Raw genomic sequence first — 24,029 nt, 5'->3', positions numbered from 1 at the left:
CTTCCCACCTAACCAGCCCATCTATATCATCCTATAATCTAACACCTTGCTGCTCACTATTTACCACACCACCAATTTTTGTGACATCTGTGAATTTACTTATCATACCTCCTATATTCATATCCAGATCATTAATGTATACTACAAACAACAAGGGACACAGCACCGATCCCTGTGGAACACCACTGGACACAGACTTCTAGTCACCAAAACAACCTTCAACCATTACTCTCTGACCCTACCACTGAGCCAGTTTTGGATCCAGTTTGCCAAATTGTCCTGGATTCCATGGGTTCTTACATTCTTTATCAGCCTCCCATGTGGGACCCTGTCAAAAGTCTTACTGAAGTCCATGTAGATAGACCTCAAAAAATGCAATCAGATTTGCAAGACAAAGCCATGCTGACTATCCTTGAGTAATCCTTGCCTCTTCAAGTCGAAATTAACTCGGACTCTCAGAATTTTTTCCAGGAGTTTCCCTACCACTGAAGTTATACTTAATGGCCTGTAATTTCCTGGTTCGTCCCTAAGATTTGGGGAGCACGATAGGGCAGCACGGTAGCACAGTGGTTAGCACTGTGGCTTCACAGAGCTAAAGTCCCAGGTTCGATTCCTGGCTGGGTTACTGTCTGTGCGGAGTCTGCACATTCTCCCTGTGTCTGCGTGGGTTTCCTCCGGTGCTCCGGTTTCCTCCCACAAGTTCCGAAAGATGTGTTGTTAGGTAATTTGGACATTCTGAATTCTCCCTCTGTGTACCGACCAGGCGCTGGAATGTGGCAACTTTTCACTGTAATTTCATTGCAATGTAAGCCTACTTGTGACAGTAAAGATTGTTATTATTGCTACTTTCTTCTTAAATAATGGCACCACATTAGCTGTCTTCCAGTCCTCTGGCACCTCTCCTGTGGCCAGTGAAGATCAGATTTTTTTCATCAGAGCCACTGCAATCTCCTCCCTTGCCTCCCCCAGCAACCTGGGATACATTTCATCTGGCCCTGGGGGTTTGTCCACTTTTAGACCCATTAAAACTGTTAATATCTCGTCCCTCTCAATGTTCAGTCGTTCAAGTAAATCACAATGCTATTTCTATACCTACATCATCCTTCTGTAAGTGCTGTAACCTGCAAAGTTATGGCCCGGGTGCTGAAAATAGGATTAAAATGAGCTGCTCGTTTATTTCCCCTTTTTTTGGCCCACGCAGGCGCGACGGGCTGAATGGCCTCTTTCTGCAGCGTGACTTTTCTGTGGTGACATGTGGGACTTTGGCAGGCTTTCCCTCTTATTTGAATGGGTCTCCGGTGAAGATAAGAAACGTGAATGCTCAACGTGCCTGGATGAATTGCCACCGGGAGTAATACGAGATGATTTCCAGAGAATGCACTGCAGGATTGGCTGCAGTAAGGTGGGGTTGCCGCAGGTGGCGCTGCCGGGGGAGTCAGGCGAGCGGCCGGCTGTGAGGCCGGACACGGCTGGGCGGAGCCGAGTGAGTGCAGCTGTTGCCGGTGAAGCAGTGGCAGAGCAGGAGCTGCAATATGGAGTGAAATTCGAAGCGAAACAGTCAGCAGACGGGGAAGGTGAGCGAGCACAGACAGTCGGCAATAAAGTAAACCTTTAGAGCCACCCGCGTCCCCTCTTTGACAGCGTGTTTTTTTTTGAAAACTATTATTTAAATAGCAGCCAGAAATGCAGCTGTTGACAGATTTCATTCAGGCCTGTCTCGAACCGTGTAGCCTTGTCTGTAAAGGAAGGAATCGCGCTTTTTGGGAACACAACTCGCCTCTACCCAATTTGTTTTTGTAAACGTCTTTTGCCATGGATAACTAACCCTCCCCCCCCCCCCCCCCCCCATCTTTCAATGGAAGGAAGCCTGTTTATTATTTAATGCTGTCTGCCTGTGGCCTTGATGACTGTCAGCCCATAACGATGGGATGTGGTACAACGTGTATTTGATAGTATAAAGTGTTTTATTTGCCCCGTGTTCGGTCAGCTGGTGTTACACATGTTTTAAATGCAAAAAGCACCAAATCAGGGCTTTGATGCAGGGACATCTGCGACCCTCCGGTTGAAAGCTGCAATTCCCTCGCGCTTTACATTCGTCCAAATTTGATCTGTTTTGAGGAAGTCGTCGATTTTTGAGTGTTTTAACTCGTTTTGCGTGCTGACCTCTACTCTCTGCCCCTTATGATTTGGATTCACACTGTTACTGGCAGAAGCTGATATTGATCGCTGCAAATTGATTACCAGCACCGTCTTAAAGAGGATAATGATTCCTCTCCAACCCCCTGATGAATTGCAGTGTGGCTTGGTGTGGGGGTGGTCTGGGAGTATTCTAAAGCTTTGGAGGAAAGCTGTGTTGTAGGTGTGATTATATTAGTGTTAGGAGATAAGCTGAAACTTTTTATCATTTGGTCTTGATGGTCTTGGCATGTTGCAAATTCCTGTGGGCTGCTCTGTTCCCTCTGTTTCCCAATTTGCACTGCTGGGTGGAATCTCAGCAGTTTAGCACATTGACCATTTTATTATTTTAAAAATAAATTTAGAGTACCCAATTACTTTTTTTTCCAATTTAGTGTGGCAGATCCACCTAACCTGCACATCTTTGTGTTGTGGGAGTGAAACCCACGCATACACGGGGAGAATGTGCAAACTCCACACGGACAGTGACCCAGGACCGGGATTCGAACCTGGGTCCTCAGTGCCATAGGCAGCAATGCTAACCACTGTGCTACTTGCTGCCCAGCACATTGACCATTTTAGATGGGCATTGCTGCAGGTACGATCAGTTGCATATCCTTTCAATTGCAGCAAATTTAACATATCTGGACTGGTTTAGCACAGGGCTAAATAGCTGGCTAAACAGGGCTAAATAGCTGGCTTTTAAAGCAGACCAAGGCAGGCCAGCAGCGCGAGTTCAATTCCCGTACCAGCCTCCCCGAACAGGTGCCAGAATGTGGCGACTAGGGGCTTTTCACAGTAACCTCATTTGAAGCCTACTTGTGACGACAAGTGATTTTTCATTCATTTTCATTTACATTTCATTTCATTTTTCATATCAAGGAAGCAGAGGAATCAAGAGGGAAAGTAAACTTTAAAAGGAATGTCGCTTTAGTTTTGTTGTTTGACCTGTAGGATATCTTTGGAGTGTCCTTATTTGTCATAGCTGACACTGCATTGGCATGTTACCAGGCTTAGTTGAGGTATTTTGTTCTCTTCCACCTTAGTTCTGCAGACTACATGGCTGAAGCATCTACTGGTGCATTGACATTGGTATTCAGCAGCTCGATCCCAGACAACCACAAGTTAATTGCCCTGCCAGAAAACATATCAAATGGGAGTGGGTGGGCTGCATTTGGGGTAAATTATATCATCAGTCACAATGGGAACAAATTTTCATTTTGGGTCTGAAACTATTGAGCAGACATGTGCTGATCCTGTATTTATTTTTCCTTGAGTCAAAAACTGTGGGAGAGGTGTAATTGAGAGTGCACTGAGACATAGCTAAAGATCTTTGGTCCAGTTACTGAAGTGAGAAACTGCATTAGAGCCAACTGTTGTATGATTGGCTCTCTTTTCCACCATCTGATCATTTCTTTTGTCCTCTGCTTTTTCCATGCCCTTAGACTGTTTGCCTCCAGGTGTTTAATATCAGAGTTGAATTGGTGACAGCTAGATTCCACCCATCCATCTGATTATTGCTGAAAAGAGAGACATGTTGCTGAAACTTTGTGACTGGTACTTGTCAGGGCAGAGTGCCAAATTTTAAATGATCACCTTTGGTATAAATTGTTGTGACCCGCCTGTTTAGCATTGTCTTCCTACCTATCTCAGCTCATCTGCCGAAACCTTCATGACTTTGTAAGCTCTGAACTTGTCTATTCTGATGCACTATTGGCTTGTCTATGACATTCTTCTCGCCATAAATTTTGAGGTCATCCAAAACTCTGCTGCCCATGTATTAACTCACAGCAACTCTTGTTCATTTATCAGCTCTGTGCTCAATAGCGTACATTGGCTCCCGGTCAAGCAATATCTTGATTTTGAAATGCTCTTCCTTGTTTGCAAATCCCTCCATGATCTTGCCCCTCTCTATTTTTGTAATCTCCAGTCTGCGCTCCTCTAACTCTGGTCTCATGTGTCCCCTATTTAAATTACTTCACCAGTGGTGGACATGTCATAGGAACAGAGGATTTAGGAGCCGAAGTAGGCAATTCAGCCCTTCGAGCCTGCTCCACCATTCAGTCAGATCGTCGCCGATCTCTTCCTAGTCTCAAATCGCCTCCCCACCTGTTGTCCATATCTCTTTAACCCATTTTTTAAATCAAATCTATCGATCCATTTCTTGAAACCATTTGATGATTCCGATTCCATCATGATGTGGCAGCGAGTTCCACAAATTCACCATACTCTGCGAGAAGTAGTTCCTCCTCATCTCTGTTCTAAATCTACCACCTCAGCCTATATCCATGACCTCTAATTCTAGATTTCCCCACAAAGAGGAACATTTGGTCTGCATTTACTTTATCAATCCCATTTAATATTTTATACACCTCGATCAGATCCCCTCTCATCCTTCTAAACTCCAGCGAGTATAAGCCATTATCCTCATACGCCCACCCTTTCATCCCTGGAATCAATCTGGTTAACCTCCTCTGAATTGTCTCCATTGCCATCACGTTCTTCCTAAAAATAAGGAGACCAAAACTAGACACAATACTACAGATGTGGTCTCCCCAACACCCTGTACAATTGCAACAACGTTTTTCTACTTTTATACTCCAGTCCCTTTGCAATAATCGGAAACATTCTATTTGCATTTTTAATTACATGCTGTACCTGCATAACAACTTTCTGCGATTCATGAACAAAAACACTCCGATCCCTCTGCCCAGGCGCATCCTGAATCGGCATTCCATTTAGATAATTTGCCTTTCTTTCTTTTGGCCAAAATGGATAACCTCACACTTATCCACATTGAGCTCCATCTGCCAAACTTTGGCCCAATCTCCGAGCCTATCTATATCCATCTGAAAATCTTTATTTCCTTTTCACTGCCTGCTTCGCCACCTGTTTTAGTATCATCCGCAAATTTTGCGATATTATACTCTGTCCGTGCTTGCAGATCATTTATATAAATTGTAAATAGTTGAGGTCCGAGGACTGACCCCTGTGGCACCCCGCTAGTTACAGTTTAACAGCCAGAGTTGCGTAAGCTCTGGATGCTCCTCCCTGCACCTCACTTCCAACCTCAAAACCTACTTCATTCATCAAGCTTCTGTTATCTGACTTAATATTTCCTCTGTAGTGTGGTGTGTCATTACAGGGAGGTATTAGGAACTTTGGTCCAGAAATGATGTCTAACATGTAATGGGCAATTTAGGTGTTAAACACATTGAGGGAAAAGACTGCTAGCAGCAGTGTCAGAGGAATATACCCATAGCCTGAGTTTCCTTCTCCGATTCAGACTTAACTCGTTCGGGGGAATACATAGGATGCCCGGTTCAGCCAGGATGATCCATTCGAGATCCATTGTTCTTCGGGACAACTTTGTTTGAAACACAGAAACATAGAAAATAGAAGCAGGAGGAGGCCATTCAACCCTTTGAGCCTGCTCCGCCATTCATTGTGATCATGGCTGATCATCAAGTTCAATACCCTGACCCCACCTTTCGCCCCCCCCCCCCCCCCCACCCCATATCTCTTGCCTCTTTAGCCCCAAGAGCTATATCTAATTCCTTCTTGAAATTACACAATGTTTCGACCTCAACTACTTTCTGTGGTCGTGAATCCCACAGATTCACCACTCTGGGTGAAGAAATTTCTCCTCACCTCAGTCCTAAAAGGTTTGCCCCTTATCCTCAAACTATGACCCCTAGTTCTGGACTCCCCCACCATTGGGAATGTTCTTCCTGAATCTACCCTGACGAATCCTGTTAGAATTTTATAAGTTTCTATGAGATCCCCTCTCACTCTTCTAAACTCAGATGAATATAATCCTGACCATAAGACATAGGAGCAGAATTAGGCCACTCGGCCCATCGAGCCTGCTCCGCATTCAATCAAGGCTGATATTTTCTCATCCCCATTCTCCTGCCTTCTCCCCGTAACCGCTGATCCCCATAACCGACCTGGCCATTCCAGGAATAAGCCTGGTAAACCTTTGCTGCATTCCCTTCATAGCAAGAACATCCTTCCTCAGATAAGGGCACCAGAATTGCACATAATACTCCAGATGTGGCCTCACCAATGCCCTCTACAATTGGAGTAAAACATCTCCATTCCTATACTCAAACCTGCTTGCTATGAAGGCCAACATACCATTTGCCTTCTTTACTGCCTGCTATACCTGCGCGCTTTATAAAAAAAAAAAGAATTTTTATTGCATACATGTATCAAAATACCCCAGGAAACATACTTCCAAGCAATCAACTATACAGACTGTACAAATGTTTTCCATATTCACCCCCCACTATCCTGTGACAAACATCTCCTCAAACACGGTCACAAACATCCCCCACCTTTTCTCAAACCCCTCTGTAGAGCTCCTTAACTAATACTTTATCTTCTCCAATGGCAGGAAGTCTTGCAGGTCACCCAACCAAGCCGCTCTCCCTGGTGTCAATGCCGACTGCCACTCCAGCAAAAGTCGCCGCTGTGCAATCAGAGAGGCGAAAGCCACAACATCAGCCTTCCTTCTCTCCGTGAGCTCCGGCTTCTCTAAAACCCCAAATATCGCCACCAAAGGGTCCATCTCCTCCTCCACTATCCTGGCTAAGACCGCAAATACCCCCCGCCCAGAATCTTCCCAATTGTTCGCAACCCCAAAATGTGTCGCCCCGGCCCACACCTCTCAGACTCATCTGCTACCTTTGAAAGAACCCATTCATTCTTGCCTGAGTCATATCCACCCTATGCACCACCTTAAACTGTGTCAGGCTCATCCTTGCACAAGAGAAGGCTCCGTTTACCCTACGCAGTGCCTCACTCTATACTACCCAATTGATCTCCCCTCCGAACTCGCCTTCCTGTTTCTCCTTGATCTATATCTGCTCTCTGCCCCCTAGCCACTTGTATAAATACAGATCCCTCACCATGACCAGTCTGACTTCCCTCCACCTCCTGTATACTCCATCCATCCATCCATCTATTCATCCATCCATCCATCTATTCATCCATCCCCAGCTCAAACCCATGATTTTTGCACAGCAGCGTTAACACAGACATCCCTTCCACCCTAAAATGCCTCCTCAACTGATTCCATATCTTCACCATGGACTGCACCACTGGTCCCTGAATACCTACTCGGTGCCAATATCACCATTGCCCTCAAACTAGACCCCTTACAAGATTCCTCCTCTAACCCACTCAACCCCTTCTCCTTCCCATCATCGCCGCACCTTATCCACATTTGTTGCCCAATAATAATGAAACGGGTTTGGCAACGCTGTCTCTGCCTCTGTAGCAGGGTCCTCCCGACCGTCAGCAACTCCCCCGACCTTACAAAGTTTGAAATGATCGTGTCCAATTTCCGAAAAAAGGCCTTTGGTATAAAGATCACCACTTGAACCCCCCCCCCCCCCCAAAGTGCAGTGTATCCCACCTCTTAAGGTCCTTCCTGGCATCCTCCACCAGCTTCGTTAAGTTCACTTATGGAGAGCCGTCCATTCCCTCGCTACCTGAATCCCCAAATACCTAAATCTATCCCTTGCTACCATAAATGGCATCTCCCCTCAATTAACCCGCCGTCCCAGCTCATTCTGTGCATTTACTTGCTCCGACTGATGCACGAGGACACCAGGGTCTCGCTGAGTATCCACCTCTCTCAATTTACAGCCACTCAAATAATAATTTGACCAGCCATTAGCCCATCACAGAGTCTGATGACGTATTTGTCCGTCAATGGAAGGTTAGTTGCATGTCAAAAACATGGCTCTGTTCTATATAAACCGGAGTGGGCAATCAGCCAAGATAACCATGATAGGTTCAAGTCTGGAAACCCGAGACGAACTTTTTGTGAAGGGCTGGGTGGAAATTAAAGAGAAAGAACGCTGTTCCGAACAGTTGCAGGATTCGGAAGGCTGTGGAAATCGAAGAGCGAGGACATGAAAGTTGCCACCAAAGCAGGCTTTCGAAAAAGATTCTGAACAAATGTCCCTAACAAGGAAAATTGATTCGCAAATGCAAGTATTGCCTTGGCCTCGCTGCACAAACGGCATGAGAACGGTAGCACAAGTGGATAGCACTGTGGCTTCACAGCACCAGGGTCCCGGGTTTGATTCCCCGCTGGGTCACAGTCTGTGCGAAGTCTACGTTCTCCCCGTGTCTGCGTGGGTTTCCTCCGGATGCTCCGGTTTGCTCCCACAGCCCAAAGACGTGCAGGTTAGGTGGGTTGGAATACTAAATTGCCCTTGCTGTCCAAAAAGGTTAGGAGGATAGGGTTATGGGGATAGGATGGAAGTGAGGGCTTAAGTGGGTCGGTGCAGACTCGATGGGCCGTATGGCCTCCTTCTGCACTGTATGTTCTACGAGAGTGACGTGGTTATTTCCGGTGGCGTCTATGAAGGAGTAAGTCGCACATTTGGTGGCTCCCGCTCTGGTCGGACTTTTGGACCTTTCCCCCCTTTTTCTACTGGAGTTGAATTGTAAACGGCAATTGTTTACTGAATTCCCACTTCGGTGTATGGTGAGAAGGACTAGAAGTGTTCGTAAGGGCAGAAACAAAAAGATAGAGAAGGCTTGGGCTGTAGCTGCAACAGAAGACAGCATGGCGAAGGTTCGGACCTCTGGCTTGTCGACTCAGCAGTTTATGGAGCAGCTGATGCAAGTCATTCAGGAAGGCTTTGCTATGCAGAATCGGGACTGCTTCGACCCGATAAAAGAGTCGATTGAGTGGTTGGAGCATAGATTGGACGCCCAGGATCGGGCGATCCAGAAGGTGGAGAAGGCGCTGGCTGAGCAGGAGGAACATCAGACTGCGGTGGAGTTGGAAGTGGGGATGCTGAGAGACCAGCAGAAAAGGCACCTGGAGAAGGTGGAGGACCTAGAGAATAGGTCCCGCCAGCAGAACCTAAGAATCGCCGGGCTCCCGGAGGTATCCGAAGGAATGGACGCTGGGGCATACACTGCAGACATGTTTGTGAAGCTGCTGGGGGATCGGACATTCTCCCGGCCCTTGAAGGTGGATAGGGCTCACAGAGCACTCGTGAAGAAGCCGTGAATGGGAGACCCCCCCCCCCCCCGAGGGCAATGGTGGTGAGATTCCACAGGTTCTCGGATATGGAGCGCATTGTACAGTGGGCCAAGCAGACACGGAGCTGTAAATGGGACAATAGCAGCCTGCGGGTTTACCGGGACCTGAGTGTAGAGGTGGCCAGGAGGAGAGCAGGCTTCAACCAGATCAGGCCGATCTTTTTTAAGAAAAAGGTGAAGTTTGATCTGTTATACCCAGCCCGTCTTTGGGTTACGCATGAGGATCAGCACTTCTACTACGAGTTGCCTGAGGACGCATTGGACTTTGCGAAAAAGAAAGGGCTGGTGATGGATTGAGAACTTTTGAACTTGGCTGTAACGTTCATGTTTTTGATTTTTCTTTTTGTTTCTCTGTTTTTGTAAAAAGTTTCTCGTTTTGCGTTTCATTGAAGATGTTTGTGATGCCGTTTGCATTGATTTGGAACCAGCGGTAGAGCTGAGTGAGTTAAGGATTTCATTTGCACTGTTGGGGTTGGAGGTGTGCTTGTTTTGATCTTGATGTTTTTCTATTGGGCAATTGTGTGGGGATTGTTTGATGTTGGAATTTGTTTGTATGAGCGCGGGGGGGGGGAGGGAACAATAGGTGGAAGACTATCTGGCGCCGGGGATGAGGGCCACCAAGCTAGCTGGGCGAGCTAGCTCTCAGAAGCGCAGTGGGGGGTGTGCATATGTTTGGTTTAGTAAAGGGGTTGGGTTACAGGGTGTTGTTACTGGGGGGGGGGTGCAGGAGGGGGGTGTGAATGTTCTGCTGATGAGGGAGGGACTTGGGCTGAGGGACAGAGAGGAGGTTGGGTGCGGGGGCTGCCTGGGGATGGACCGGTGGAGGCGCGGTCTTTCACTCGGGACTAGATTCAAAGACAAGGGGGGGTCGCGATCCTGATCAATAAGCGGGTGGTGTTTGAGGCGGGTAGAATAGTCTCGGACGTGGGAGGTCGGTACATTATGTCAGTGGGAAGCTAGAGGGGGTGCAGGTGGCATTAGTGAATGTGTATGCGCCAAATTAGGATGATGTGGAGTTTATAAAGAGGATGCTGGGGAAGATACCGGACCTGGACTCGCATAGGTTGATCATGGGAGGGGACTTCAACACAGTTATGGACCCTGGCTTGGACCGGTCAAGCTCGAAATGGTCAGGGTGCCAGCAATGGCAAAGGGGGTTCATGGAGCAGATGAGGGGGGGGGGGGTTGGGAGGGGAGATCCATGGAGATTTGGGCAGCTGAGGGTGAAGGAGTTCTCCTTCTCACACGTGCATAAAATGTATTCCCGGATTGATTTCTTTATTTTGAGCAGGGCCTTGCTGGTTGGGGTGGTGGACCCGGGGTACTCGGCGATTACAATCTCAGACCATGCTCCACACTGGGTTGACCTGCAGGTTAGTAAAGACAGTAACCTGCGCCCGCACTCGAGGTTGGACGTGGGACGTTTGGCGGATGAAGGGGTGTGCGAGCGGCTGAGGAAATGTATTCCGAGCTACCTGCAGGTCAATGACATGGGGGAAATTTCAGCAGCGGTGGTGTGGGAAGCACTGAAGGCGATGGTCAGAGGGGAGCTGATCTCGATACAGTCCCATAGGGAGAAGGTGGACAGGGCAGAGACGGACCGACTGGTAAAGGAGTTACTACAGATTGATAGGAGGTATGCGGAGACCCCAGAGGCAGGGCTTTTAAGGGAACGGCGGAGGTTACAGGTGGAGTTTAGCTTGCTGAACACGGAGGGCGATGGCGCAGCTGAGAAAGGCGAGGGGGACGATCTATGAACATGGACAGAAGGCCAGCAGAATGCTTGCACAGCAGCTTAGAAAGTGGGAGGCAGCCAGGGAGATAGGGAAAGTAAAGGACGGAGATGGGAACCTGGTTGGTGATTCAGTAGGGTTGAATAAGGCGTTTAGGGATTTCTACAGCAGGCTGCACAGGTCGGAACCCCCTATGGGCCGGAGGGGATGAGGCACTTCCTGTAGGGGCTGAATTTCCCAAAGCTGGACGGGGAGCGGGTAGAAGGGCTGGGGGTCCCAATCGGACTGGAGGAGATAGTGGAGGGCTTGAAGGGCATGCAGGCGGGTAAGACCCCGGGTCCGGACGGGTACCCAGTGGAGTTTTATAAAACGTTTTTGGGGATATTGGGGCCGTTGTTGTTGAGGATGTTCAATGAGGCAAGGGAAAGAGGGGTGTTGCCCCCGACGATGTCACAGGCAACGATTTCGCTGATTCTGAAGGGGGATAAGAACCCGGAGCTGTCTGTGTCCTACAGGCCGATCTCCCTGTTGAATGTAGAAGCCAAGTTGCTGGCCAAAATCTTGTCCTCCAGCATTGAGGATTGTGTTCCAGACGTTATTGGGGAGGACCAGACTGGGTTTAAGGGCAGGCAGTTGGAGGCCAATGGTGTTGGTGTTAAATGTGATCATGATGCCCCCGGAAGGTACGGAGGTGGAGGTAATGATCGCAATGGATGCAGGAAAGACTTTTGATCGGGTAGAATGGGACTATCTGTGGGAGATCCTGGGACGGTTCGGATTTGGGCGGGGCTTATTGACTGGGTCAGGTTACTGTATCAGGCTCCTGTGGCAAGTGTACGGACGAATAGGACAACATCGGACTATTTTAGACTGCATTGGGGACGAGACTGGGATGCCCCCTCTCCCCACTGTTGTTTGCGCCGGCTATAGAGCCGTTGGCAATTGCTCGAGAGCCTCGATGGGCTGGAGAGGACTGGTCTGGGGGAGTGGAGCACAGGATTTTGCTCTCTGCGGATTACCTGCTTCTGTACGTTTCGGACCCGATAGAGGGGATGGAAGAAATCATGAATACTCCAGGGGAATTTGGCCGGTTTTCTTAATATGGGAAAGAGTGAGTTGTTTGTGATCCAGGAAAGGCGACTGGGAGAGCTGCCATTTAGGTTAGTAAAGGGAAGCTATAGGTACCTAGGCATCCAAGTGACGCGGGAATGGGACCGGCTGCATAAATTGAATCTGGCCCGGCTGGTGGACCAAATGAAGGACGATTTTCGGAGATGGGAAGCGCTTCTGTTGTCTCTGCCTGGGAGGGTGCAAACGGTGAAGATGACGGTTCTCCCGAGATTCCTATTTGTATTTCAGTGTCTCCCCATCTTTAATCTACGGTCCTTTTTTAAACGGGTCAACAGTGATCACAGGCTTCGTCTGGGCGAGCAAGACCTCGCGAGCAAGGAAGGTAATGCTTGAGCGGAGTCGGGGAGAGGGCCGGCTGGCGCTGCCAAATTTTAGCAATTATTACTGGGCAGCTAATATCGCAATGATCAGGAAGTGGGTGGTAGGGGAAGGGTCGGCATGGATGCGTATGGAGGCGGCTTCATGTAAGGGCACCAGTTTGGGGGTGTTGGTAACTGCGCCTCTGCAGTTCCTGCCGGCACGGTACTCCACCAGTCCAGTGGTGGTGGCGGCCCTGAGGGTTTGGGGCCAGCGGAGGAGGCATGTGGGAGCAGTGTGAGCATCAGTTTGGGCCCCAATCTGTGATAATCACCGGTTTGCCCCGGGGAGTATGGACGGGAGGTTCCGGTTATGGCTGGGAGCGGGGGTTGAGAGGATAGGGGATATGTTCATAGAGGGGAACTTTCCGAGTATGAGGGCGTTGGAGAAAAAGTTTGGGTTGGCGAGGGGAAACAAATTCAGGTATCTGCAGGTGCGGGACTTCGTAAACAGGTGTCAACCTTCCCGCTCCTACCGCTAAGGGGGATTCAGGGCGGGGTAGTTTCCAGAGGGTGGGTAGGAGAAGGGAGCGTCTCGTACATTTATAAGGAGCTTATGGGGTCGGAGGAGACGCAGACCGAGGAGCTGAAGCGCAAGTGGGAGGAGGAGCTGGGAGGTTCTTGAATAACGACGAGTCAGAATACGGGAGGGAGATAGAGAACCTAGTGGAGTGGTGCAGCGGCAACCATCTCTCCCTCAATGCCAGCAAAACTAAAGAGCTGGTCATTGACTTCAGGAAGCAAAGTACTGTACCAGCCCTGTCAGCATGAACGGGGCCGAGGTGGAGATAGGTAGCAGTTTCAAATTCCTAGGGGTGTACATCTCCAAAGATCTGTCCTGGTCCACTCACGTCGACGCTGCCACCAAGAAAGCACAACAGCGCCTCAACTTCCTCAGGAAACAAAGGAAATATGGCATGTCCACATTAACCCTTACCAACTTTTACAGATGCACCATAGAAAGCACCCTATCGGGCTGCATCACAGCCTGGTAGGCAACTGCTCGGCCCAGGACCGCAAGAAACTTCAGAGAGTCGTGAACACCGTCCAGTCCATCACACAAACCTGCCTCCCATCCATTGACGACATCTACACATCCCGCTGCCTGGGGAAAGCAGGCAGCGGAATCAAAGACCCCTCCCACCCAGCTTACTCACTCTTCCAACTTCTTCCATCGGACAGGAGATACAGAAGTCTGAGAACATGCACGAACAGACTCAAAAACAGCTTCTTCCCCGCTGTTACCAGACTCTTAAATGACCCTCTTATGGACTGACCTCATTAACACTACACCCTGTATGCTTCATCCGAAGCCGGTGCTTATGTAGTTACATTGTATACCTTGTGTTGCCCTATTATGTATTTTCTTTTCTTCCCTTTTCTTCCCATGTACTTAATGATATGTTGAGCTGCTCGCAGAAAAATACTTTTCACTGTACCTCGGTACACGTGACAATAAACAAATCCAATCCGAGGTGAGATAGAGGATGGTCTATTGGCAGACTCGTTGAGTAGAGTCAACGCATCTGCAACATGTGCCAGGCTCAGCCTGATACAATTTAAGGTTGTTCACCGGGCTCACATGACAGTGGCCCGGATGAGCAGCTTCTTTGGGGTGGAGGACAGGTGCGCAAAATGTGCGGGAGTACTGGCGAACCATGTCCACATGTTTTGGACATGTCCAAAGCTTAGGGGATTTTGTTTGGGGTTTGCGGACGTCATGTCCACGGTGTTAAAAACAAGGGTGGCGCTGAGTCCAGAGGTGGCGATTTTCGGGGTGTCGGGAAGGAGGAGAAAGGGGCAGACGTTCTGGCCTTTGCTTCCCTGATAGCCCGGAGACGGATACTATTAGCATGGAGGGACTCAAAGCCCTGAAGTCGGAGACCTGACTATCGGACATGGTTAGCTTTCTCTGTTTGGAGAAAATCAAGTTCACCTTGAGAGGGTCACTGTTACGGTTCACCTGGAGGTGGCAACCATGTGTCGACTTCTTTGCGGGAAATTAATTGTCAGCAGACGGGGGGGGGGGGGGGGGGGGGAATTTAAATTAGAGTAGTGGGTCAATAAGGGTGGGACCTGTACGAGAGGTAAATGGCTTTTGCACTCTGTTTATGGTTTCATGTATATTGTTTATTTTGTTGTTGTCACTATACCAAAGATACCTCAATAAAATGTTGATTTAAAAAAAAAAAAGAGTGACTTGGTTATTTTAAGTGATGTTTACTAGGAACTAGTGTGTTAAGGTTATGAAACTCCATCTATTAGTGTTTAGAAGTAAAAGTTTAAATATTGTTTTCATTTGTTTTGTTTTAACAAAGCTTGTTGTAAAGTAACCAATATGTCTTTTATTATCACTCCTGGAACAAATACATCTTCCCGCACTATGTTAAACTTAAAAAAGCATATGGCATCTGGTCCAGTGTATTAGCCACTGTTGAGAGCTGACCAGGCATCCGTATCAGGTGTCATATTTTGTTTTATAATGTCACTGTGAAGCATCTTGGAGTTTTCTTCCATTTAAAGAAGCTATATAAATATAAATTATAACGTGATACCATTCCCGGTAGTCCTATATCCAAATCCATAAGATAAACAATGAACTCAGTCCCAAAACCTTTGAAGTACTACAGCACTCTTCCAACTTATGTGTGTCACTACCCTTGACTCAAACTCTGTTTCCTCCATTCTCTTCAAATTGCTGGTAACTTCCTAATTCCATACCCCTTAATCTTCTCTAAGGTACCTGGTCAAAGGCCTTTCAAAGCTCATGTGCACTCAAGACATCGTATCTTCCTCAAACAAGTCTGCTTTTTTAGTTTCCAATTGTCACCTTTTTATTGTCCTGTCATGCCTCAATTTCTCCCTTGGTTTTGTATTTATCTCCAATTCACTGTCTCTCTCTTCCTTTTAGTAATTTTGTTTTGCATGTTCCTTTCCTCATTTGCTGTTCAGATATGGCCCCTTTCCCATTGGGTTCTTGTGTAAGAGTCTATCAACCACAGAAATAATGGCCCAAATCTTCCTGGCAGTAGCAATCATCATCAGTTTGCCAATACTACTTTCTTCTGCCATGCTTGAGCTCTGCATTTCTAGTTGGGATTTCTGATCCCGGTTTCTCCAGAAGTGCAGGGCATTCAATCCCCAGAGAGTTTCATTGTTTCACCGTAGCACTGGAGTGTCAGGGAGGACAGCCATGCCTCTTTGCAGCATCAGCTGTCTTATTCTGGTAAATAAGATTAAATGTTTCAAAGCTTCTTTGAAAAACTACTGAGTGAAAGTAAAATTGTTGATGGTGGGGGTAATAGGGTGGCTTGTGTGTGAGATGGGTAAGGAGGCAGGTGGGTGAATGGATATGTCAGGGTGTAGGGGGTTGGGATAGGTTGTCAGATTACAGACCAGTCAGATCAGGTGAGGAGGGGGTGTCAGGTCAGGTGGGTTGTGGGACTTGTTGGGGGCCAGTCAAGTGGTGGGATTGGGTGGTCAGGGGTTGGAATTGGTTGGTCAGGGAGGAGTTGGAAATGGTTGGCAGGTGGTGGGGTTGTGTCAGGCTGTGTTGGGCAGTCAGGGCTAGTCCGGTCTGGTCAGTGGAGTCAGATGGTGAGCTCGAGTTGGGGAATTGGAGGGGTTAAGGGTGATTCATCTTGTGGGGGGGTGAGGCTCAGTGGTGGTGGGGAGGGGGTGGGGGGTCAGTTCTGTAGTTAGCCTGGAGTTGGATGAAGATTTTTTGTGTCTCATTTTCTAGATAACGATCCAGGTAATTAAGTTGGAACTGTAGAAAAAGTCTTTGACTCTTAACTGAGAGCTCCAGGAAGCAGGGGAATTACCCATTGTAATTTCAGACTTCCTGGGCAATTCCAACTGAGTCAGTGCATTTGGACTTCTGAGAGAGTTCCGAAGCGCACCTTCTAGTGTAAGTCTGGTTTCTGAATATCTGGATTCAAAAGATTTGCTGGCAGTGTCGCCTTTCTGATGAAGACCCCAAATGTAGCTGCATGCAAAAGATCCCAAGAGAGGTTCATCAAGTGTCTTTATTTCTTTTAAATTTCATGTCTTGGGAATTTCAGGCAGTGTTTGTTGATGCCACCTGCAAATCATCTGGATGATAGTTGCATTTTTGAGTTAGTTTGCATCCCAATCCTGCTGCTTGGTGAATAATTGTTCACCTTTTTGAGACTAATATTTCTCCTATTGCAATAAGCTCTAAATTTTGCTTCTCAGAATAATAGTGGGTTTGGTAGAAATTTCTCTTGAAAGCTACCTGTATGGTAAGTCAACTGAATGCTGTTCTAAAATTTAGAAAGAAAATTCAACATTCAGGAATCCCATTTCTTTGGTGCCTGCATTGCAGCCAGTATTATTTACTTCTTTGACCTACCTGGTCTCTCCACTACCAATTACAGGAGGACCAGGTAAACATGGTTTACAACAGGACATTATAAACTGCTGTCCTGATCTTGAAATACTGTTTCGAGTCGCCGGAGGAGGCGTGGGCCTTTGTTCAGGCCGAAAGACTGGACAGAGACTAAGGGTCAGGGATGAGGGGTCGCGGTGGAGGGATGGTTGGGGATTGTTGGGTTGAGTTTCAAGGGGGGGGGGTTCTTTGTTTTTTTGGGGTTGATTGGGCATTGTTTTAATTAGGTCCGCCGGGCGGGCTCGTGGGGGTGGGTAGGTAAACTGCTTGGGGGGGGTTGATGGTCGGTAGGGGAGATGGGGCCCCGCGGGGGGGAAAGAGAAAGAGAGGCCTGAGTTGGGGGTAGTAGGACCGGGCCTGGAACGGGTGCTGTGCTGGAGGAGGCCGGGCTGGGCGAGTGGAAAGCGCGGGCTTTTTCCCACCCCACGTTAAGGGCTGAAGGGGCGGGGCCGGAGCTGGGATGCACGGGCATTTTCTCCTGCGCTGGGAGTGGAATGGATGAGATCCCGCTGGTGGACCTGGGGTGGGGGTGGTGGTGGGGGGGGGGGAAAGAGAGGGACCGGGTTGCTGCTGGAATGGCTAAGGGAGAGCTGGAGTTGGTAGAAGAGGTCGGGGCGGGGGTCTGCAACTGTGGGTAACGGGCCGTGCGGTGGGCGCAGGCACCTGGCTGGCCTAGGAAGGGATATGGTTAGTCAGCGGGGGAGAGGGGTGAATAACCCCCTGATCCGTCTGATACCCTGGAATGTAAGGGGACTGAATGGGCCGTCAAGCGGGCCCGGGTGTTTGCGCATCTGAAGGGGCTGTAGGCGGATGTGGCCATGCTTCAGGAGACGCACCTGAGGGTGGCGGATCAAGTAAGGTTGAGAAAGGGGTGGGTAGGGCAGGTGTTTCATTCGGGTTTGGATGCAAATAATCGGGGGGCTGGCGAGCTTGGTGGGGAAGAGTGTGTCGTTCGAGGCGTTGAGCATTGTGGCAGACAATGGCGGTAGGTATGTGATGGTAAGTGGCAAGCTGCAGGGGAGCGGGTAGTGTTGGTCAATGTACATGCCCCGAATTGGGATGATGCGGGGTTCATGTGGCGTATGCTGGGCCGGATTCCGGACCTGGAGACAGAGGGCCTGATAATGGGGAGAGATTTCAACACGGTGCTGGATCCGACATTGGATCGCTCTAGGTCTAGGACGGGTAGGAGGCCGGCGGCGGCCAAGGTGCTGAGGGGGTTCATGGACCAGATGGGAGGGGTGGATCCATGGAGGTTTGCGGGGCCGGGGGCCAGGGAATTTTCATTCTTCTCCCATGTTCACAAGGGCTACTACCGGATTGACTTTATTGTCATGAGCAGGGCGCTGATTCCGAGGGTGGAGGATACGGTGTACTCGGCGATAGCCATTTCTGATCATGCTCCGCACTGGGTGGACCTCGTGTTGGGGGAGGAGAGGGACCAGCGCCCGCTGTGGCGCCTAGAGGTGGGGTTGCTGGCGGATGAGGAGGTGAGCGGGCGGGTCCGGAAGTGTATAGAGAGGTACCTGGAGGCTAATGACAATGGGGAGGTGCAAGTAGGGGTGGACTGGGAGGCGCTGAAGGCGGTGGTCAGAGGAGAGCTGATCTCCATTAGGGCACACAAGGAGAAGGGGGAGAGGAGAGAGGGAGAGGTTGGCGGGGAGATTGTGAGGGTGGATAGGAGGTACGCGGAGGCCCCGGAGGAGGGATTGCTTAGGGAGCGGCGTAGCCTCCAGGCTGAGTTCGATTTGTTGACCACCAGGAAGGCGGAGGCGCAGTGGAGGAAGGTACAGGGGGCGGTATATGAATACGGAGACGAGGCGAGCCGTATGCTGGCGCACCAGCTTCGGCAGCGAGAGGCAGCTAGGGAGATCGGGGGAGTTGGGGATGGAGGAGGGAACACGGAGCAAAGTGCAGTGGGTATCAATGGGGTCTTCAGGGACCTCTACGAGGAACTGTACCGGTCTGAGCCCCCACTGGAAGAGGGAGGGATGGGTCGCTTCCTGGATCGGCTGAGGTTTCCGAGGGTGGAGGAGGGGCAGGTGGCGGGGTTGGGTGCGCCGGTTGGGTTGGAGGAGTTGGTCAAAGGGATAGGGAACATGCAGGCGGGGTAGGCACCGGGGCCGGATGTGTTCCCAGTTGAATTTTACAAGAAGTATGCGGACCTGCTGGGCCCGCTGTTGGTAAGGACCTTTAACAAGACAAGGGAAAGGGGGCACTGCCCCCGACGATGTCTAGAGCGCTGATTTCCCTGATCCTGAAGCGGGACAAGGATACCCTACGGTGTGGGTCATTCAGGCCGATCTCACTCTTAAATGTAGACGCAAAGTTGCTGGCAAAGATTTTGGCCATGAGGATAGAGGATTGTGTGCCGCAGGATCAGACAGGGTTCGTGAAAGGGAGGCAGTTGAATACCAATGTACGGAGGCTCTTGAATGTTTTAATGATGCCGGCGATGGAAGGGAAGGTGGAGATAGTGACGCCGATGGATGCGGAGAAGGCCTTTGATTGGGTGGAGTGGGGGTACCTGTGGGAGATGTTGAAAAGGTTTGGGTTCGGGGAGGGGTTCATCAGGTGGGTGAGGCTGCTGTATGAGGCCCTGGTGGCGAGTGTGGCCACGAACAGAAGGAGGTCAGAGTATTTCCGACTACACGGGCGGATGAGGCAGGGGTGTCCCCTGTCCCCCCTGCTCTTTGCACTGGCGATTGAACCCCTGGCCATGGTGTCGAGGAACTGGAGGGGGCTGGTGCGGGGTGGGGAGGAAGATCGGGTGTCGCTCTATGCGGATGATTTGCTGCTATATGTGGCGGACCCGGTGGGGGGAATGCCGGAGGTGATGAGGATCCTTGGGGAGTTTGGGGATTTCCCCGGGTACAAGCTTAATATGAGGAAGAGCGAGTTGTTTGTCGTGCACCCGGGGGACCAGGAGAGGGGGATTGGTAAGCTCCCAATAAAGAGGGCGGAGAGGAGTTTCAGGTACCTGGGGGTCCAGGTGGCTAGGAGCTGGGGGGCCTTACATAAGCTCAACTTCACGAGGCTGGTGGAGCAGATGGAGGAGGAGTTTAAGAGGTGGGATGTGCTGCCACTTTCCCTGGCGGGTAGGCTGCAGTCAGTTAAAATGACGGTGCTCCCGAGGTTTTTGTTCCTGTTCCAATGCCTCCCCATCCTGATCCCTAAGGCCTTCAGGCGGGTTAACAAGAGCGTTATGGGGTTTATGTGGGCGCGGAAGACCCCGAGGGTGAGAAGGGTGTTCCTGGAGCGGTGCAGGGATAGGGGGGCGTTGGTGCTGCCTAACCTCTGTGGGTATTATTGGACCGCCAATGTGGCGATGGAGGGGGATGAGGCGGCATGGAAGAGGCTGGAGATGGCGTCCTGTATGGGCACGAGCCTGGAGGCGCTGGTGACGGCGCCGCTGCCGCTTCCTCCAATGAGGTACACCATGAGCCCGGTGGTGGCGGCTACCCTCAAAATTTGGGGGCAATGGAGATGTCACAGGGGGAGGTGGGGCCCTCGGTGCGGTCCATGATTCGGGGGAACCACCGGTTTGTCCCGGGGAGGATGGACGGAGGGTTTCTGAGCTGGCACAGGGTAGGTATTAGAAGGATGGGGGACCTGTTTGTGGACGGGAAGTTCGCGAGCCTGGGGGAGCTGGAGGAGAAGTTTGGTCTCCCCCCGGGGAACACCTTCAGATATATGCAGGTAAGGGCGTTTGTTCGGCGGCAGGTGGTGGAGTTCCCATGGCTGCCGCCAAGCGAGGTCCAGGACGGGGTGCTGTTGGGGGTGTTGTTTGGAGAGGGAAGGATCTCGGCAACATATCGGGTGATGCAGGAGGAGGAGGAGGCTGGATATAAGAGCTAACGTCACTTTCTCAACACATCTATGATAACATACCTATTATTGTGCTGTCATGTCCTGCTTGTAGGTCCTCCTACCAGGAGATTCTCTGTCATGCAATTTTACATCCATTATAGCTTGTCTGCAGCTGCTCTGTGAAATCTGACAGTACTGTTGCTTCACAATGCCAGGGACCCGGGTTCGATTCCTGCCTTGGGTCACTGTCTGTGCAGCGTCTGCATGTTCTCTCCTTGTCTGCATGGGTTTCCTCCGGATGCTCTGGTTTCCTCCCACAAGTCCTGAAAGACGTGCTTGTTAGGTGAATTGTACATTTTGAATTCTTCCTCGGTGTACCCGGACAGGCGCCGAAGTGTGGCGAGTAGGGGATTGTCACAGTAACTTCATTGAAGTAGTAATGTAAGCCGACTTGTGACACTAATAAAGATTATTATTATGGGACGTGGGCCTCGCAGACTGTGCCAGCATTTATTGACCATCCTAATTGCCCTTGAGGGACAGTTAAGAGTCAACCACATTTCTGAGAGTCTGGAGTCACATGAAGGCCAGACCAGGTAAGGATGGTAGATTTCCTTCCCTAAAGGACATTAGTGAACCTGATGGGTTTTTATGACAATCGACAATGGTCATCATGAGACTTTTAATTCCAGGTTTTTATTGAATTCAAATCTCACCATCTGCAGTGGCGGGATTTGAACCTGAGACCCCAGAGTACTCTAGGCCTCTGGATTACTAATCCAGTGACAATACCATTATGCCACTGCATCCACTACGCCTCGGTCTGCTGCCCTCTACTTTGCCATGTAGGAGAGATCTTTAGTTTTTCAGCTCTGATCAAATGGCTGCAATACTGACATTTTCTTTTCTGGGTGCCACTTTTACTTTCTGCTCTTGCAACTTCAAGCACATTATTTGACGTACAACCTGTACATTAAATTTTTAGCATCCGTCTTAGCACTCATATTTCAAAGGCCTCTATTCTTTCCCTATTGTGCAGGTTTCTGAGACATAAAAAGTGAATGTAGCATCTTATGATGTTTTGTAGTTAACACATCCTTCATCTTCGCAAAATTATTTCTGGTTATCTCTTATCTTTTTCTGACTTTGGTATTGCAACAACCATCTGATGTTATCATTTGTTCTAAGTCGACAAACTTACCTCCATGTTCCAGTGTAACACCATCCACTTCAACCGTTACTCTAATTTTTCTAATATATTCTTTCTGGGACCATTATTTCTGCCTTTTTGATGTTTGTACTCAATTCATATTTTGAGCTTCCAGCTTTTGCTTGATCTACAATATTTTATGGGACCACATTTTGAACTAAAGTACCAGAGAAAGCATATTACTTACACAGTTTCAATCTTTATCCATGCAGATGGGGGCAGCACGGTAGCATTGTGGATAGCACAATTGCTTCACAGCTCCAGGTTCACCTCCGGCTTGGGTCACTGTCTGTGCGGAGTCTGCACGTCCTCCCCGTGTGTGCGTGGGTTTCCTCCGGGCGCTCCGGTTTCCCCTCTCAGTCCAAAGATGTGCAGGTTAGGTGGATTGGCTATGATAAATTGCCCTTAGTGTCCAAAATTGCCCTTAGTGTTGGGTGGGATTACTGGGTTATGGGGATAGGGTGGAGGTGTTGACCTTGGGTAGGGTGCTCTTTCCAAGAGCCGGTGCAGACTCGATGGGCCGAATGGCCTCCTGCACTGTAAATTCTATGAGATACATTTTTAAAAGTGTTGCAATTGATCAAGTTGCTCTCAATACGATGTATTCAACAACAACATAAGGAAAAGAAAACAAAGACTTGCATTTCTGCTAGGAGTTTCTCTTTATCAAACCTGTCTCTTCCTCTTAAGATATTTGAAAACTTCAATCTAATCGCCACTAACTGTCAAAATTCCAGGGAGTTCAGCGCTAGTTTATATAATTTTTCCTCTTACTTGAACACTTGGAATTTAGGTGTCATCAGAAAATAGAATCATCTTGGTTATCTTGTGGAACCTTTTACAGCCCAGTCAGAGGATTGACGTTGGAGGTTAGGTACAGGTCCCTTATTCCCAATGCGCATTGAGATCGGAAAGCAACAACAAATTTCTTGTAAAGCATCATGCTATCAACATAACGATGCCATTAATTTTTAAAAATTTTTAAAATAAATTTAGAGTGACCATTTTTTTTTTTTTTTTGCCAATTAAGGGGCAATTTAGTGTGGCCAATCCACCTACCCTGCACATCTTTGGGTTGTGGGGTCCACGTAGACATGGGGGGAATGTGGAAACTCCACACGGACAGTGACCCGGGGCTGGAATCGAACCTGGGTCCTCGGCGCCTTGAGGCAGCAGTGCTAACCACTGCGCCACCGTGCTGCCCTGCCATTTATTTTTTATGCTTCCAATATCTCATTGTTGGCCGAGGTGAGGAGGAAACGACAGGTGGGTCAGGGTAACTTGTAAAATATTATGGCAGAGGTGAGGAGGAAAGGACAGGTGGGCCGGGGTAACTAGTACTTAATAAATGTTGATCAGATAGCTCAGGAATTGCTGAATATGTGTTGGCGTCATAATTCGGTCAAGTTGGACACCACTTACAATTGCAAATAATGAGGAAGGGAGGTATAGCTGAATCTGGTTCTGGCAATGAGATGGGCCAGATAGCTTAACTGACAGGAGGGGAACGTTTCAGGAATAGTAATCATATTTAATAATGATTGTCAGATACTGTGGAGAAAGACTAGGAACAATCAATAGTAAAAAAAAACCATAATTAAGTGGAAGCGAGCCAATTTCAGTCGGCTGAGAATGGATCTGTCTGAGTAACTTTTTATTCTTTCCTGGGATGTTGATGCCGGTGGTCAGCATTTATTGCCCATCCCTAATTGCCCTTGAGAAGGTGGTGATAAGCTGCTACATTGAATTACTGCAGTCTGTGAGATGTAGGTCCATTCACTGTGCTTTAGGGAGGCAGTTCCAGGAATTAAGGAAAGCCAACAACAGTTTTGTTAAAGGAAACTTTAGTAAACTGAATTGAATTTTTTGACAATATAATAATAATCGCTTATTGTCACAAGTAGGCTTCAATGAAGTTACTGTGAAAAGCCCCTAGTCGCCTCATTCCGGCGCCTGTTCGGGGAGGCCGGTATGGGAATTGAACCCGTGCTGCTGGCATTGTTCTGCATTACAAGCCAGATGTTTAGCCCACTGTGCTAAACACAGGCTGATGAAATGGTTGGACTCGTGGCATATGAAATTTAATGCAGAAAAATGTGAAGTGGTGAATTTTGGTGGGAAGAATGAGGAGA

General features: G+C 49.0%; 1 protein-coding gene across 3 annotated transcripts in view; it reads left to right on the top strand.

The window, feature by feature from the left end:
* Positions 1-1,477: 1,477 nt before the first annotated feature.
* Positions 1,478-24,029, top strand: part of wdr7 (WD repeat domain 7) — a 1,110,115-nt gene continuing 1,087,563 nt past the window's right edge. For all 3 annotated transcript variants that reach the window (XM_072497366.1, XM_072497365.1, XM_072497364.1), the window contains exon 1: positions 1,478-1,574. The gene's annotated coding sequence lies outside the window, so the exon portion shown is untranslated. The remainder of the gene's footprint in view (positions 1,575-24,029) is intronic.

Source organism: Scyliorhinus torazame, chromosome 3 (genome assembly GCF_047496885.1).
Source record: "Scyliorhinus torazame isolate Kashiwa2021f chromosome 3, sScyTor2.1, whole genome shotgun sequence".
In the NCBI taxonomy this organism is placed as follows: Eukaryota; Metazoa; Chordata; class Chondrichthyes; order Carcharhiniformes; family Scyliorhinidae; genus Scyliorhinus; species Scyliorhinus torazame.
Note: the sequence above shows the minus strand (reverse complement) of the source record. Positions and strands in the feature narration are given on the sequence as shown.